This window comes from Motacilla alba, chromosome 1 (genome assembly GCF_015832195.1).
Source record: "Motacilla alba alba isolate MOTALB_02 chromosome 1, Motacilla_alba_V1.0_pri, whole genome shotgun sequence".
NCBI lineage: Eukaryota > Metazoa > Chordata > Aves > Passeriformes > Motacillidae > Motacilla > Motacilla alba.
Genome location: NC_052016.1, coordinates 89,811,340 through 89,829,211, shown reverse-complemented (window position 1 = coordinate 89,829,211; position 17,872 = coordinate 89,811,340). Strand labels below are relative to the sequence as shown.

Below are 17,872 nucleotides of genomic sequence, written 5' to 3'. Positions count from 1 at the left end.
ATGGCCAGGAAAACTTTCCACTATACCAGGTTGTTCAGGGCCACTGTCCTATGTAGCCTTGGACACTTCCAGGGATGAGGCATTCACAACTTCACTGGGCAACCTGTTGCAGTGCCTTACTACCCTTATAGCAAAGAATTTTTTCCGGGTATCTAATCTAAACCTGTCCTCTTTCAGTCTAAAGCCATCCCTCCTTGTCCTATCACTACAAGCTCTTGCAGAAAGTCCCTTCCCAGCTCTTTTGTAGGCCTTCTTTAGGTATTGGAAGGTGTTATAAGGCTTCCCCACCCCAGAGATTTCTCTTCTCCTGGCTGAACAACTCCAACATTATCATCCTGTCTTCATAGGAGAAGTACTTTACAACACCTTAAAAAAAAAAAAAAAAGGAAGAAGAGGCGGAGAGGTGTTTATGATCTAATATCCTTCCTAATAACCACAGTAACCTGAATCTTCTAGAGAAAATTAGCATTTATCTCTTCCCTGGTGTAAATCGTTCTAGCCCACTTTCCCAATTTGCCTGATGGTGAAGTATTGCTAAGCAACACCACATTCGCAGGTCAGCTGCCACTTCACGACTAGGACAATGTCAAAATTTTAAGGCCCACACTATATTTTTTTCAAAGATTATGTTGCCATTTAAGAGCATTTAAAACTACTTAGCTAATCTTCCTACTGTAATACTAGTTCTTGCTTAGTCTAAAGCTGCGTTGCTATGGATGAATATTGCTTGGAGTGTCTAAATATTTGGAAGTAAAACCAGCCATTTTCTTCAGTGGTATAATGAAGTATGGTATAAGATCAAGCCTGATTTTAATTATAAGTTGTCCTTTCTCTTACTCTGCCTGCCTTCCCTGTTTTTCATGCCAACAGCAACTGTTTAATTTGACTTGAAGGAAAGTTAAACAGTGAGCCTCAAGTAGCAGATGAATCATCCTAATATCTGATAACTTTTCCAAATAAAGGCTTCTCTGTCCAGGAGCGAATGTCAGCTTCCTTTACTTAACAAGCTTATCTGAGCCCATGTAGTGAGCAGGGACATGCTCACACTGAAAAGCTAATGGTGGGATTTTCAGTATGCTGCCAAACTGCTGAGCAGTTCAGTGATATTGCTGACTTCCAGACAAAGTTCAGCACACAGCTTGTGCCTGAGCAAGCACTGAAAAGTAACAAGTATCAGACAAATTGCAAAAGTTCCAAACCATGCAACCCCTCAGTTGTGCTCCTCAGTGGGCCTCCCCTGGTGCTGGGGCATCTCCTGCTCCTGCTCTGCTCAGGTGCTCCAGAGGTGCCCTTCCTCTGGGAAGCCCTAGCATGACCCTTACAGTTTGATCCAGACACTCACCGACTTCAAAGTGCCAACTAAACATGGGTTTTCATAAAAGTAAGCACTTGGATACAGCACAGAGACCTTTTTAAAGCCAAGTGTCTCATTAAATTGTCAACTTCCTTGCAAGCAGCACTCAGAGTAGCAAGAACAAGCACGGGAGCTAAAATTCTCTGGCGACCTATGCAGGTAAACCAGGACTTCCAGAGCCAAGCGCTCAGGGCTGTGAGTTGAAGCAGTGCTTGGCTTGCACCCAAGCCCCAGGAGCCCAGGGAAGCCAAGGCAGAGCCATGGAGCAGGCTCCTCTTTCCGCCCTGGTGGCAGGTTCGCTGGGCAGCATCTCCCTCTGGAGGCTCTCCCCAGATCCTGCTTCCCATCACCAGCCCCAGCTGGGCAGGAGAGTCCACCCCAAACCACCACCTGGATGTGAGGCTTGGGTGAACCTGACTTCTCTTGGTGCATTTTAACGAATGTCTGGCTCAAAACAGTATCTCCAGAATAAAAGAGCATTCTGTAAAATCAGCATTTCAGGAGTTGTTTTTCTAACCTGTAACTGAGTCTGTGAATCTTTCAGGATGGTAAAATGCTACTTTTTTCTCCAATCCTGATCATTAGATACAAACTTTTCCTAAATGTATGGGGAGGCTAACAGAATCAGATGAAATTAGAAAGTCAAAGTTGATGATTCTAAGAACAGAATCTAATCCAACACAAACATGACAGTTGTCATCACGGTCACAGTATTTACAACATTTTTTCTGTTAAATTATCCATGTGTTTTCACCAACACAGAGGTTAGTCATTCAAGCCATTTTAATTATATTTTTATATCACTGTCTCATTTTTTATTTGTTTGGATTTCTTGTTTATTGGATCTTTGATGGGATTCATACATACTGAGGTTTCTCATACTGCTCTGAAGCTACATTTGGATTATCACAACCTTCAAAAACTCGATGATGATCCTAAGAAAACTGAAAAGATGGAACCAGAGTTTTCACAGAAATCTGGTGACTCCAGTAAGCCTCCACAGAGCCCCAGGATCTCCCTCATCACAGGGACAGCAATATGCTGCCTGATTTTTTTTTTTTTTTTTTTTTTTTTATGGAAAAGACAGAACACTCACATGCATTCAGCATGATAAAGACTGAAAGTGAAAAATTTCTATCCAGCTTCTAAAATGTCAAGCAAAATGTCAGGTAGCACTGTAATAAAAAAGGAACATCTAACATAAAACAGGAGTACTCTGATTAGTACATTGCTTTCTAATGAATGTCACACATTCAGCAAAACCACTGGGCTTCAGAAGTAATGAAATAGTGACTGGATGAAAAAAATCACAGCGGCTCACCAGTAACTCCCAGAAAAGCTCCTTTATGAAGTGAATCTTTATTTGGATACTTCTGTAATTGGACACATCTTAGGATCAAATTCTCTCATCAAAGGGTAGATATTAAGACCTCACTAGAGGCAGTGGATCTTTATGGATCTAAGAAGAAAAGTTGGCATTCATTGGTGTTCCTCTAGGGAGAAGGAGGAGTAAAAAAAAATAAGTTTTAATTAATGGTGTTCATCTGATGGAGAATGACAGACCTTTGTAGAGAGGGGGATCCAAGGTAATTAAATTAGATGATGGAGACCTCTCTTACTGCCACTCAAGACAGAAGATCCAAGGAAGAGTGGCCATCCTAAAAATAATTATTTATGAATCCCACAAAATAGGTCCAGTGAAATAGACCCCTGTACATTATAGGAAATTAACTTGAAGTAAATCCTGCACAGCAAAATATGTCTTGCAAATGGGGAAAGTGAAATTTGCAGAACACATCCTTGATTTTTTAATCAGTTATTATTACCACCCTGCAACCCGAGGGAAGTCTACTATCAGGGAACACAAGACCAAGGATGCTTGTGGCCAAAGGAATCTGTAGTGAAGGCAGACCGCTCATGAGATGTGAAATAAACTATGCCTTGCAATTTTTTTTCATCTATCTCACTGCAAATGGTCCTAACTCCTAACACCTGCCACCTTTAACGCCGTCCTCCAGTAAGCTGTTTGTCAATGTTAGTACAAGTGTTTACTGTACCAAAATCAGTCTTCTCTTTTTCAACACACTGCTGTGAGAGACACAATGTAGAATGTTTTATTACCCTCTAGACATTTTCCAATATCTAGTAATTTTATTTTTTCCCCTCAAAAAGATGTGGCATTATCCGCTTTGATTTTATACTTTTAAATTAATATGTGCTGCTCCTCATTCACTCATACTTCAGAAATTCAAAGACATCCTTTTCTACCCTTTGTATCAGTAATTAACCATAGCTAAACAGGTAACTTACTGAATGGCAATGGTGGGATTCCTTGCTTCAAAATATTAAAGAATTGAATCCTTTCTCCCCCACACATTTATTGTCTATTTACAGATTTATTGTCTCTTTAGCTAGCTACACAGGTGTTTTTTTCAGCTCTTTCTCAACTGCTTACAAATGTCCAAAATTCTTTATAGAGGATCAGACCATTATTCTGACCTAAGGATCATGTGCTGGTCTTTTTACATATATTTCTAATAATTGATAGAATTTGTATGCAATTCTGCTGGTATACGATTATCCCAATTCTTTTTGACAGCCTCTGTAAGCATCCCACTTGAATTCTCAATGATTTGGTGTATATTGCTATCCTTTTACTATCCATTTTATTGGAATGCCTAAAAAATCCTGACATTTTTTGAATCAGCTTCCTTTGAAGTTGAAGTATATTCCGTTGAACAGGATATAAACACCTACTGTCTTTGGCATCTTTTCATAGTTGCACTCACAAAATACTGTGCATTTACAATATAAAAATAATCACCTGGCAGAATAACAGCAACCCAGAGGGCCAAGAATATAACTGCTTAATAGATCAGAACTATGGACTCATAAAGAACAGAACTGTAGAATTATCTATACCCAAAACGACAGAAATTCTCAAATTAAAAAACCACATTTGAACAGTTTAGTATTTTCCTGATGCTAGCCATAATTAAACTAGATTTTCCAGCTATTGCTATGCACTTCTAGAACTAAAAAATATTATCAAGTACATGATGTTGCTAGATAAAGAAGAGTCATCAAATACAAAATACCCACGATGGAGAGCTTCAGTTGCTGGTACACAAGATGCCCAAATGTCATGAGACTGAGTTTACAGATGCAGTTTCTGGACTCCACCAATGATTGCTTCATACAGCTGAAAATCCTACAAAACATGGGAAAAATCACTTTTGTGGATTCAATCCTAACCAACATTGTGTAGTAAGCTCAGAGGTAGATAGAGGCTGAAGCACTTAAAGTTGGAGCTTCTGGAAAGTTCTGTAGCTTCCAAAAGACACTCATATTTTTCTGGCAGCTGTGTGTGATCAGTATCACTAGCAAACAACAGCTGGAGCACTTCAGGAGATCTTCTAGACTGCACTCTGTGCTGCTCAAAGAGAAGGACTTTCACACTCACTGGGAGATCTGTGTGTGATGTGATCCAAGGTCTGCAAAATGGCAAAAACCAGCAGTCTCATTTTAAATACATGCTCTCGATCCAAACCAAAACACTAATATAGATGCTTTCCATTAATCCCATGCATTGGTAGTTTAGTCCTTCTATTACAGGTTTGCACTTCTGTTGCTGTGCCGTGGTGCTTGTTCTTGACACATTTTATCTTCAGTAAATAAAATAAAATTCAGACTTAGAAAAACTATTGCTTGACAGTGGGTCAGATGAGTACCCTGAAAGTGCAATTCAGCTTTCTGGGCTTTTGGTTTAAAAGAAGGTTTTTCCTAAAATAAGCAAAGCAGGAGCCTTTGCAATGGAACTCAAGCATTTCAAAGACCTTGAGAAAGACTGTGTCAGTAAGGAATTGCCACCTGGAAATAAACAGAGATGGGGAAGGCAAGAGAAAGGAAGCCAAACCCAGCCAAGCCAAGCTAAGCCAAGCTAAAAATGGAAGGCAAAGCAAGGCAAGGCAAAGGCAGAGAAAGCATATCATAGATTGTCATGAATTCTGTGATGTTTGGTATCTCAACACGTTTGGTATCACAAAGCTGCCATGTGCAAGATAACTTTCACAGATCTGTCAGGCAGCTGTGTAACAAGCCCTGCCTGCTCATGTCCAGGACTCAGCTGGGCTGCAGCCAGAGCTCCTTCTTCAGTCTCCTTAGAGACTGCTGGAGGAAGGTAGGTATGTTGCTAAAGCCATATAATCTCAAAATTCACTGGGGCCAAATGTAGATCTGACCAGGAAGAGAAAGGGTCTCAGTAGTGTCCATTTCCTTATGTCCTAGCACTCCTGCATGCTCTTAAAGGTGCACTCTGAATCTCTAGATTTGCTACCTCCTTGAAACAGCTCTCTCTGTGCAATGTTCTTTTCCCTCCCAACAGTCTTCTTCATTTCTTCCATGCATCTCCCCTGCTCCCAGATTTCAATACTGCAGTGGGTACCCTACTGCACCACTTTTTCACTGGTGGAAATATCAATTAAAAATGTTTGAGTGGTTATTTTCAACAGCAACAAATGAGTTGTCATAGACAAGTACAGAAATAAAAGTTAAAAATCCTCAGAATATTTATTACCTCTTCACATTAAAAGGAAACTTTGGTTACATGCTATGAACCAGATTTTAGATTGAGAGTCTAATAATTTCCAAAAAACTGGTGAAACTGGTGTAAGAGAATGTACATGCAATGTACAAGCATAAAGATTTTCTATGTCATATGCTTCTGTATTCTTCCACCTATATTTTTGTGCAAATAATGAATGCATAAGAGGCTCATTTCCCCACAGAATACAAAAATGAAAGTGCTTGCTGTAAAAATGCAGACAAACAAGTTTAGCCAGGAGATAACTCTAGTTTAGGATGGATTAATTTGTTCATTACTATTCTTTACAAGCTTTGCAGAAAGCCTGACTGATAAAAACTGGTCCAAGATCTGTATTTTCACTGTCAGTGATGCTTGTGCAAAATCAAAAAAGAATATATATCCTGGCATGACAGTAAGGCACCAATAGCCCAAGGCTATTTCTTTTCTACACAGATTTCAGAGTGAAAATGGCAAGAAAACCAAAATAATTCTCAAGCTGCTAGAGGGTACTGTCAACTGTGAAAAATAGAAAGACAACTATAAACATAATTATTCAAGTGCACCTCTGAACTAACAGGAAGATTTTGAAGGGCTAGCACAGAATTTTTAAAATGTGCTAAGCAAGACAGATAGATAGTAAATGATTATGGTGGTTTCCTCCTTTGCAAAATACTTTTACAAAAGAGAAATTAAGCAGATTGATTTGGTTCCCAGCAGAATGCATGTGGAGGGTAAGACCTGATGCAGTTTATAACTCCATTTCTTCAGCATCCCTGTTAGATGTTTTGCATAGCAACAGTTTCTGAACAAATTTGCTTGGGATCAAATCTTCACTGGAAAATCTACAGGACTGAAGAAGGAATATTTGGCCCTTAGGCATGTAAATGAAGAGGTCACATTCAAAGTATTTTTCCTTTTGTAACATGAAAGAGAAGATTCCCAAAGGATCACTTCTGTGCTGTCACTGGTCTGTGAGCCCTTTCAAAAGGCACATGCCCTGGAAGAAAAAGGTACCCATTGCTGTGGTGGCACCTGTTACTGCAGCTGCTGCTCTTCCAGGTACATGGCAAAAGAGGGCAGTGGAGCACTGTGCATTTCAACAGATTAAACTAATGATCCCTGCACGTCTTTTCTCTACATTTCTTTGCTGCAAAAATTATTACAATACCTAAAAAAGCAATCATGTTGTATTAATAACATCCAGACAGTTTAAACAGAACATCTCTTTTGCTTTCACTGAAAATGGCATTTCTCTCCCAGTGAGCCTTATAATCGATTGACTGAAATTTCATTACTTCCAAATCTCCAGTCACAGGAGGTATTGCATTTTCACCCACTAACAGGATTCTCCCTGTTGGTTTCTTTTGCATTATCTCTTCCACATGCTTTCCAGGGAAGTTTGCATTCCTGCCTGTAACACATCTCTCCAAGTTTAAAACAGACAACAGTAGTTTAAGTGTCATCTCATGGAATGGGTTTTGTTTCCATTTCTGTGTCACTAACAAGACACCATGTTGGTTTTAGCCAATGTACCATGGACAGTCATTGCTCATGCTGGGTTCTTTCTTAATTTATTAGGCAGTTCTACCTTCTGAATCCTTCCTAAGTGTTTCTAGACTTTGTCTGTTTCACATCCATTTCAAAATGTGTTCGCTCATGCAACTTTAAACATTTAGCAATCCACTTCAAAATGTGATCGTTCATGCAACTTTAAACATTTAGCAACATCATTTGTTGTTCCCATATTTAACAAAAGAGCTTGAAGGTCAAAGGTATCTTCAAACATATTTTTACACTGTCATATAACCAAATCTGCAGTTTGGGGGTTGCTTTGGTTTTTCAGTTGGAGTCTAGGATGATCCTCCCTTTTGCTGAAAGCAGCAGTTCCCACTTCAGTGTGAGTTAACACATATACTATGTTGTTAAAAATAATGACATAATATTTAAGAGGAATGGTAACAGTAAAGAGCCCTGCCCTCTCTACCTAACAACCCTCTTTCATCTTGTCAAAAAACAGCCTTTAGTCTTCCTTTAAAATGACAAAGGTTTACAGAGCCAATCTACTACTTGGGATGGCAGTGCTCTAACCAGATTTGTTAGCAAAGCTCTTACTTTACCATTATAAGCCAAACTCTGGTACTCAAATGTCATTCATTACAAAATCTCACTTTTTATTTAATGGCTATAACATGTCAGCACTGTCTCCAATGTTCCTTTGATGCAAAAAGACAAGGGGATATGGCAAGATAAACTCTGATGTGCCACATCCAACCTGAAGTTTGAATTATTTATAAATGTTTGGAAAATTACATAAAATGATAGTGTACGATATGCAATCCATTACCACTACATTCTCAGATCAAAACACAGTAATCACCAACATCATTATCTTTTTTCAGAGCAGTTTAAAGGGCAACTCACTGGACTGAGATTACAGAGAGTCACCATATAAGCCTAGTTCTTCCACGGTTCAAGTAGAAAATTCAAGTAAGTGCCCCCAGCCTCCTCAGCCTCAGTCTCCTCTCCTTTATGGCACGGGGACTAACACCCATCTTTTCTGTAAAGTGTTTGGACATCACGGTGTACGTAGTTTTAGCATTTACAGTATAGAGGCCGGATATTATTTCTGTTATTACAGTTTTTGTTCTATTTTTGCAGGGATATTGTATTATTCCTACTGCTACAGTTTTCTGCCTCCAGGGTGCTGGGTCTTGAGCAAACTCAAATGCAGGCTGGTCAAAGTCGACTGCTGTTTACATTTGAAAAATATTTTAGAAGTGTAAGACCATCACTCCCACACCAGTGCACTTAAACGTACAGAAAAATCAATAATTTTCTCTATGACTGACTAGGCTTTTTCCAGTAGGTCTCACACAGTTAAAAGGCATAAACCACCCTCAAATTTAAACAGAAAAAAACTTGCAATAGTGCTAACTGCGCAAAAGTGATTTTTTTTTTTTTTTTGTGAGATGTTTACAGAAATACTTTTATGCTTTGGTTAACTCCCTGAGCAAAAAAATCTTTCTTAAAGGAAGAAATATTGTTTATTCTTTATTTTTGTTTATTCATTTTGTCCTTAACTACGTAATAAAGCAACATTGTATTTCAGAGACGTACCTAACAAGCAATTTAAAACTAACTCTTCCTTTCTCCTCTTCTTATTACTCCTGATTTCCTGATATAGGTTTCTGTACACATATGTCTTTAGATTGCTTTTTAATATAAAAACCAAAGATTAAGATTTTATCATTTGCATTTTATATCAAATTATAACATAGATAGATAGATAGATAGATAGATAGATAGATAGATAGATAGATAGTAGGTAGATATACACACATACAAAAAACTAAGAGCTGAGCAAGTTCAAGTCAAGTGAAAATCAAGTGATTTTCCAAATCTCAGTGCTGGTTCTAACACCACAGAGTTTCTATAGTGCTTCAGCACCAAAATAAGGGCATTCCACATATGAAAGCTGAGTATTCCCTTGAAAGACAGAATCCTTTACCCAAGGTGCTGAGTAGAAAAGGAGACAGACCTGGGTGGATCACCATCTTGACCAGAGATAAAGCCCATCCAGAAAGTTATTTCAGGAGTGCCTTCAATTTGCAAAAGGGTTTATTTCCATTCTCTCTCCTGTTGGCATAAGTGTAATGAAAGGCCAGAGAAACTTCACGCTGTCAGGGGCCCAGGAGCTGCTTTTGCTAACCAAGTGGTTTCACCCTTCATTTCTGGGGCAGTGACCGGCTCATAAACTGCATAACAAACCGTAATAAACTGTGACCTGAAGTTTAGCAAAACAAGGAAATCAAAACTAGTTTGGTGGCAATAGGCAAATGAAGTGACCACTTGCAATTCAAGCATCACTGGTAATAAATGTGTGCACAGATGTGGGTTTGTATAACATCTCTTTGAATTCCTGATAATAAATCCTCTTGGTGGAAACCTTAATGTAACAGAATGCTGTGAAAACCAGAACCATTATAATTGGTAAAAAAGAAACCATCAAAATGCAGGTAAGTACAAGGATTTACATGTGGGTTTAAATTTTTAAAAAATTGACTTTCTACGCATAGGAAAAAACAAAATTAAGCTTTCCTTAGCAAGGACCATTGTTCAAAGGACAAATTATTCTGGTCCACAAGTACCATCTGCTACTATTACAGCAAGGGAAAGAAAAATGTAGTCACTTTCTGCTTTGAAAGTGCTTATTCTCCTCTGTTGTGACGCTCAGAGGTGATGGTAATTTTGCATTTTTCAGTCTGTCCCCTATCAGGGCACAAAACCTGCTGTCTACACAGGAGAAAGGAAATCCAGCACAGGTTTCTAGCAGAACAGCTCTGGTGGGAGGAGGATGAGGCTGATAGGTGGCTAGAGGGCTGCATGTTAGGATAAAAAAGCATGAGGGGATTGTGTTGGAACTGAAATCAAGCAGTAGACACCATCCAGCCAGTTATGAAAGCAACATTATACTCTTACAACAAAAGAGCTCTGCAACTACCTACTAACTGAAATGGTAAGAGAAAAATAAATGTATTTCACAGTTTAAGCAACTGCTCTACTCATACAAATGTAGGTTAAAAAGAAGTGAAGTTACAGTTCTAGTGCAGAAATCACAGGACTATAAAAGAAAGGTTACTCACAAGCTTAATTCAAACAACAGCTATCTTAAAAATGGCAAATTAAGAAATGCATTTTACTACACAGAACAAAATGTTATTTAATTAAATATCCAATAAACAGACAGCTACATGCCCATGCTGGGTCACATCATGTTTGATAAGGCACATCACTCTAATGTTGTATTATGCATCTGAGCTTGTTTTCCAGACTGCACCAAGGAGTGACTGCTACAATACAGCATGTCCTGACATCACAGCTCTGCAGTTCCACATCCTCGCCAGATGCTGGAGACCCTCTGTCAGGGTAGACTCTTCTGTCTTCAAAGTGCCTCTCCACATAAGAAATGCACCTGGGAAATGCCATTCCCCAGAGGATTTGCCTGACATCCACCCATCCATCCATCCATCCATCCATCCATCCATCCATCCATCCATCCATCCATGCTGTACTGTATATTAATCTTTTCTTCCAGCTGCTAGCAAGGTACTCTGCAAAGATTTTCCCACCCCACATGGCACAGCTACCACTGGTACATCCCATCCAGGATGCTGCCTTTCAGTGAACCCCCTCCTTGCTGAATTTCAAAAGGCTTTAAGTTATTTTTACAGTTATCACCAGAGCCATTTCATTTTTCTAGTCATCCAGAAGACCTCAGTGTGTATAAGAAGTCTAGATTGCCAAGCTGACATTCATAAAATAGTAGCAGAATATCCATGAGCTTATCCAAGAGAGATTCCATTTTGGTTCACACAGAGGTTCTCAGGAGTGCTGATTCTTTCACTTTCTTTCATGAAATCTGCTGAACCAAAGGCACACATTACATACACACAATTACTATATTTTTTCCACCATATATCATGAACATTTCTATTTCATGAGATAACAGTTTGCCTTTTAATTTAGCAGCATTTTGTATAGAACACACATTACACAATAATAGATGCTACAAGTTTTAAGTTCTGTGTATTATATCAATCATTGCCAAATCAGCTTAAAAAAGGTACCTGGCTGCAGGCTGAAGAGTGACAAAGGTGGCTGGATGTCATCCTAGATGCATCACTTACTTGGTTGCTACTTTCTGAAGCCCAAAGAAGGACTCCAACTGTTTATTAACGCCTATATGTATCCTCAGAACCAACGCCTGTGCTAACAAAAATTGGCACCGCTCCACTGAAGTCAGCTGAATGTTTGCAACAAATGAACAGCTCCTCCACAGCAAGCAAAATTCTGCTTTCCTTTATGTATCATCCCACATGCCCATAGGATTTTGCCTGCATGATTAAAAGAGGATGACTCACAATAGTGGCTGCAGTGTCTTCCAAGCCAGTCCCGCCTTCGTCTGTTGTGCTCTACCCTCCTTCCAGCTGACCTTGTTTGCGTGGCCAAAAGTAAGAGAAGGAACCCTTGGCTGATAATAAAGATAATACTATTTCATAATACCATTACATGTTTATCCTAGGAATTCACAGTACTTCCAACATGCAGACTCAAACTAAAAGAATTTGGTGTCAATGCCTTGTTCCTGGGACAGGAACAGTCAAACCATTTAATTCCTAAAGTCAGCAGCAGGTTCATAGAAGTCTGGAATAAACAGATTGCATATACTATCTATTCACCTGAATACTGTGTAAAATTTTAAAAAGGGAATTGTCATGTGAATTTAATAGACAATACAGAACCTTACTGCTTCATACATATTTTCGTTTTAGAACTAAGAGAGCTTTCATGAACTCAAGTAAAAAGCAAGTTTTTTCTTCCACTTTCAATTTAAAATCTCTCCAGGCTTGTAAGCCCACATGAGAGGAAAATTAACGTCACTTCAGAATTCTCAAAAATAGCAGTTTATGCATTCAAATACGTAAGTTTTTTCCTAGGCCCATAATGTTTTCATCATTTTTTGATACATCTCCAAGCAAAAAAATAACAACGGAGGCATAGAAATGTGGCTTTTCATGTGTTTAATAAGGTGGGGGGTGGCAGTGAGCTTGTATGCTAACATGAGAGAATCACTGTTTAAACCCCTGACAACAGATGCACTGCAGCTCTCATTTATCTTGGATTTGCACTGAAAATAATTACTCTTGATAGCTCCATCTTCTAAATTTGGAGTACACCTAGGTGTATGATGAAATGTCAGAATAAAGGGGACCCACTATCACCTTCTGCAGCTTCCCTGAGTCTGCCCACCATCCAGTCAGGCAGGTAAATACTGCAGCACAGCTCCAAGCACTGAGGAAAAGGCTTTTCTACCTGGGAAGAAAAGGTACAATGGGCTTTTGCATTAAGTGCCTTTTTCTCTAGTTAGTAATCTGCTTTCCACCTAAATATAAGCTGTGAGTAGCCTAGGTATGAGATGACAGGTTTGGTGTTGTAGCACGCCATTCTCATAAGATTGCTTTTTTCTTCAAAGCCACAGTTCACATTTAAGCCAGGCAGCACCTGAAAATCCTACAGTACCAACTACCTGTATGGCCATGACAGTTAATGTGACAGGCTTTGTACAGCTGAAGATAAGCATAAAGATAAAAACTGGACCAGATTACAGAAAAAAGTTACACTACACAAGGGTACGACCAGCATGATTATACTATAGTCAGAGTGATGTAACTGAATTAATTTCTAGTTCCTAGAAATGTGCTGGAGTCCCCACAGAGGTGTAAGAATTAAGCAGGCTATAAGTATGTTGAATTTTTTGCCTTCAACCTTCAGGCCACTGTGATCTGTGAAGGCTTCATCCTCCATATATGAGCACAGTGATCATTCTGCTCTAGTGGCTCCACTTCAGCTCCATACCTCACCATACCCAGGAGTATTGTATAGGATAGGAATTGTAGATGTAAAATGTAAGGATGATTAGGATTAGTGGGAACAGATTCCTACTCAGTTCCAGTCCCAGTTCTGAGCCCCTATCCTTTTGGTTTACCTATCTAGCACATATCAGGAGTTAAGGAAAGAGTGCATAACAACAAGCCAGCCAGTGCTCATTCCCATAGAAGACTCTCAAGAATACATGCTTGATAGGGTCATACAATCCTAGGATAGTTCAAGTTGGAAGGTGCCTCAGAAAGTCTCAGAAAGTAGGGCCAGCATTGAGGTCAGACCATGTCGCTCAAGAGGTCTTAAAAACCCCCAAGGACGAAGACTGCTCAACTGCAACTCTGGAGACTTCATTGCGGAAAAGACACGGGCCTGGCAGAGCAGGCCAGAGAAGGGGACACAGGAATGACCAGGGGAACAGGGAGCATATCGCCTCTGCTGTTACAGACTGAGAGATGGGCTTTTCAGCCTGAAGAAGAGAAGGTTCTGGGGAGAGTTTATAGCAGTTTTCCAGTACCTAAAGAGGGCTACAAGAAAGCTGGAAAGGGACTTTTTACAAGGGCGTGCAGTGATAGGAAACAACTTTAAACTTAAAGATGTTTAGATTTAGAAAGGTTTAGATTCGATTTTAGGAATAAATTATTTATTGTGAAGATGGTGAAAAGACTGCAACTGCTTGTCCAGAGAAACTGTGGACACCCCATTCCTTGAAGTATTCAAGGCGAGACTGGATGGGGTTTTGTATAATCTGATCTAGTGGAAGCAGCTTCTGAACACATTCAAACACAAAAAGGAAGCCCTCAGAGGAAGCAAGGACATGAGCACATTGCCAACTCTACCTAAAAAAAAAGTTACAGTGTTCCTCGGTTTTCCCATGTGCTGAGAAACCATCTTCTGGAGAGGAGCCACATTTTCCTTAGTCTTCCTTTTATTACCCAGGTATGTAGGTATGTACCTACAGAAGGGGGTTTTTGTTGCCCTTGATGTCCCCGTCCAGATTTAATTCTATCAGAGCTTTACCTTACCTAACCCTATCCCCAGCTGCTTGGGTAATCTCACTGTATTCCTCTCAAGATATCTATCCTTGCTTCTATCCTCTGTAGTCTTCCTTTTTGTGTCTGAGTTTGTCCAGGGGCTCCTTGTTCATCCACATAGGCCACATGGCATTTTTGCCTGATTTCTTTTTTGAGATACATTGTTCTTGGTCTTGGAAGAGTCAGTCCTTGAGTTTCAACCAGTTTTATTGGGTCCTTCTTCCCCCCAGGGCTTTATCCCACAGGACTTTACCTAGAAGGTCCCTAAGGAGGCCAAGGTCAGCTCTCCTGATAAGCAAGGTAGAGAGCTTGCCGTGTTCCCTCTTCACTGACCTAAGGATCTTAAACTTTACTCTTTCATGGTCACTGCAGCCAAGCTGAATTGTGCTGTATCAGTCACTAGAAGCACACACAGATATCCTTCTGTGTGCTCAGTGTCTCCCTTTTATCTTCACCAATACCAAAACTTCATTAAACTCCCACTCAGTTATCATACCTCTTAAGCATTGCAGAATGGCATTGCAGTAGAAAATAAAAAACAAGTCATTAGAATGGAGATTAGCGGCAAACTCATTTTAAGCCCATTTATATACACATATCTCACAAGGGAGGTGATGATAGTATGTTCAGGAGTGCATTAATCATAAGAGCTATATAAGAAACCTGCAGTGCAGGTTACCTAACTATGTCACATATAGTGCCCGTGAAGAACACAACTTAATGAAGACTTTGTTTAATTTTTGCTGTAGGTATCACGATGATTTAATAGGGTTCACAGCAGTCACAACACACCACTGCAATGGATACTGAATAGCAAACAAAATTTGCTCCCTGAGTTCAGCTTTACCCCAATATGCAATAAATACAGAAGAGGCTATTCATACAAAAAGCACTTCTTTTCCCTAGCCCTTGATAATACATTGCTGTATTTCATGCAAACCAAAATATTTTCTTACTCAGGTGTTACATAAAGTATCATAATACCCAAAAAGCATCATAATCCTGCAGAAGGTTTCATTGTGAATAAGTTTTAACACTCCTAACTTCAAGAGGATTCTTTCATCGTTTGCACTTAAAAACATAAATACAGAAGATTTATTACACCAAAAAGTTGTACATTTGTACTTTTGTAAGAAGATGTTGGCTATTACTGGTTTGAGCCAAAATATTACAGTTCTGCTATCTTTTCTCTGAGATGTTCTTTTCTTACATATATTTCTTGGTCATAATAGGTTAATTACCTAATAGGATTTTTCCCTGTTAAGTAGCGACTTTGTCTCTTTGAGTTCAATGGAAAACACAAGACATAAAATCTATTTGTTATTAATGTATTTCTTCCAGCCCACATCACCAGATTTTTTTTTTCCAAAGTGAACAGAGCAGTAGCATTTTCTTTATAAAATGATTCATTTATAACCCAAATATTCAACATCACTCGTCTTTGATCATTGAGTCCTCAAGCAAGCATCTGCAACACTATCTGGTTTTCAAGTAGATTCCAACTGGGCATTAACAGAGTCAAGTTTCAAGGAAAAAGGAAAAAAAAACCATTCATGTAAAGATTCTCAGCTTGCTCTAGAGTCGCAAATTTCTAATTTGATCACACAGATTGTGCAAATGTATATACATATACACAGGCATATGTGTGCATGTATATTTATTTCTGTACAGGAAAGTTTCTGTACAGGAAAGTGGAAATTTTTGTGCTCTAGGCTTTTTATTTTCCTTCACATTAGCGTCACTTCTTAAAATTTGAACACACTGGAGTCTCTCTTCTACTGTCTTGATATAACACTCTTCTTTCTTTTCCCAAACCTTTGTCTTTCTTCATTAGTCACAAGCAATTTTTTCCACATCTTTTTTGCCACTGTAATCCACATTCAAACTATGCTCTACAATGAAATATAGAATGTCTGAATGTCACCTTATTGGTATCCTTTACGTATGATTTAATGACTTGTGAAAACACCAGTAAATATCTTTAGTATTCCAAAGTAATATATCAAAACATTCAAAATAAAAATGCAATTCTCAACAGTAGACAGTGTTATGAGCCTCTCCAAGCTAGAGCTCACATTTTTCTCACTTGGGTAAAATTTTAAAAGTTATCAGAATGACTCTAAGAAGAGCAGATGCTGCTATGCAACTACATGTACCATACCAGCAATGCATAATAAAGTAACCAGTAATTTTTTAAAAGCTATTTTAATAGATATTAGGATATTTCATTAAAAAAAAAAACTAGCTTAATATAGAACAACAAATAAGTAAGTGTGTGCTGCTACCCAAAACACTCATCATTTGGTCAGCCCACTTGAGGAAAATCAATCCGTGCAGTTTGTCTACAAACCGCATTACGCACAAAGTCACAGTTCAGAGGATTAATGCTTAGACGGGAAAGGAGAAAACACTCATGCATCAAAGAAAAACTGGGGGAAAAGTCATCCATTGAGAAACAGCAGTGGAACTTTCCTGTATGTTTGAATGCCCATCTGCAGCCCTGACGTGCCATGCAGCAGGGAGGGAGCAGCCAGGCTCATCGTACCCGGAGCAGAGATGGATCTTTAGGTGAGCAGCAAATATGCCTGTTTTTCATGACTCCCTTACACCACCTTTTCAGTAACTCCTTACACACAGAGTTTGTATGAACATCACCAATGCAAGACTGGTATTCTAGCCAAGCAAGAAGCAAGATGTGGCCTGCTCATGCTGCAGGTTTAATACACTTGTTACAGTGACACTGTATTCCCTAATACTGCCTCCAAATTTGTCATTTAAAGGGCCCTGCCAGTTTCAAGTGTTAGAATCGCGGCATCAATTGTATAATTAATCCCAACCATCCCACCTCCAAGCTGTTTATAAACACAAAAACTGGGCCAAGTGCTTGTCACATTACCAATAATCTAAGGCTCACAGATTTTAAGACTGCGAGGAACAACTACAAAATCACCTTGCATAGAACAGACAGCAGAAAATCAGTCCTAGACTGGGCCCTCCAACAAATGGGCTGGAGCTGCACAGGGCACATCTACATGTGCTGCCTTACAGCAGCTTGAAGGCTCTCTGCTTTCCACTCACCTGGAGAGGAAAAAGTACAGCTGAGCACTCGTATGACACAAGGACATCTCGAGGATGCAGCACTGTCCATCCCTGGAGCTCGGCTAACCTTTCATCTCTGCAGAGACCCTCCTATGCTGGAATCATCTTCAATGCTCATTTTAAGCCTGTTTTAGGGAAATGGTACAAGATGCACAGAGGGCATACCATGAAGGCAATTGTTCTCATTAATCCATTTTATAAGGAAGAAAATAGAAAATAAGCAAATTTGTGATTTGTATTGCTCAGTTACTCTTCTTACATGCCACATACAGAAAAAATTTAATAAATCTGCAGGGAATTTGCCTGAGGAATTGAGTAAAGAATGACATCCAGAAACATACTGCATGTCTAAGTCTGATG

General features: G+C 39.2%; 1 protein-coding gene across 1 annotated transcript in view; it reads right to left on the bottom strand.

The window, feature by feature from the left end:
* The window catches only part of ZBED1 (zinc finger BED-type containing 1), a 50,150-nt gene extending 32,540 nt beyond the window's left edge, over positions 1-17,610 (bottom strand). The window contains exon 1 of the mRNA XM_038156166.1: positions 17,492-17,610. The gene's annotated coding sequence lies outside the window, so the exon portion shown is untranslated. The remainder of the gene's footprint in view (positions 1-17,491) is intronic.
* Positions 17,611-17,872: the final 262 nt, after the last annotated feature.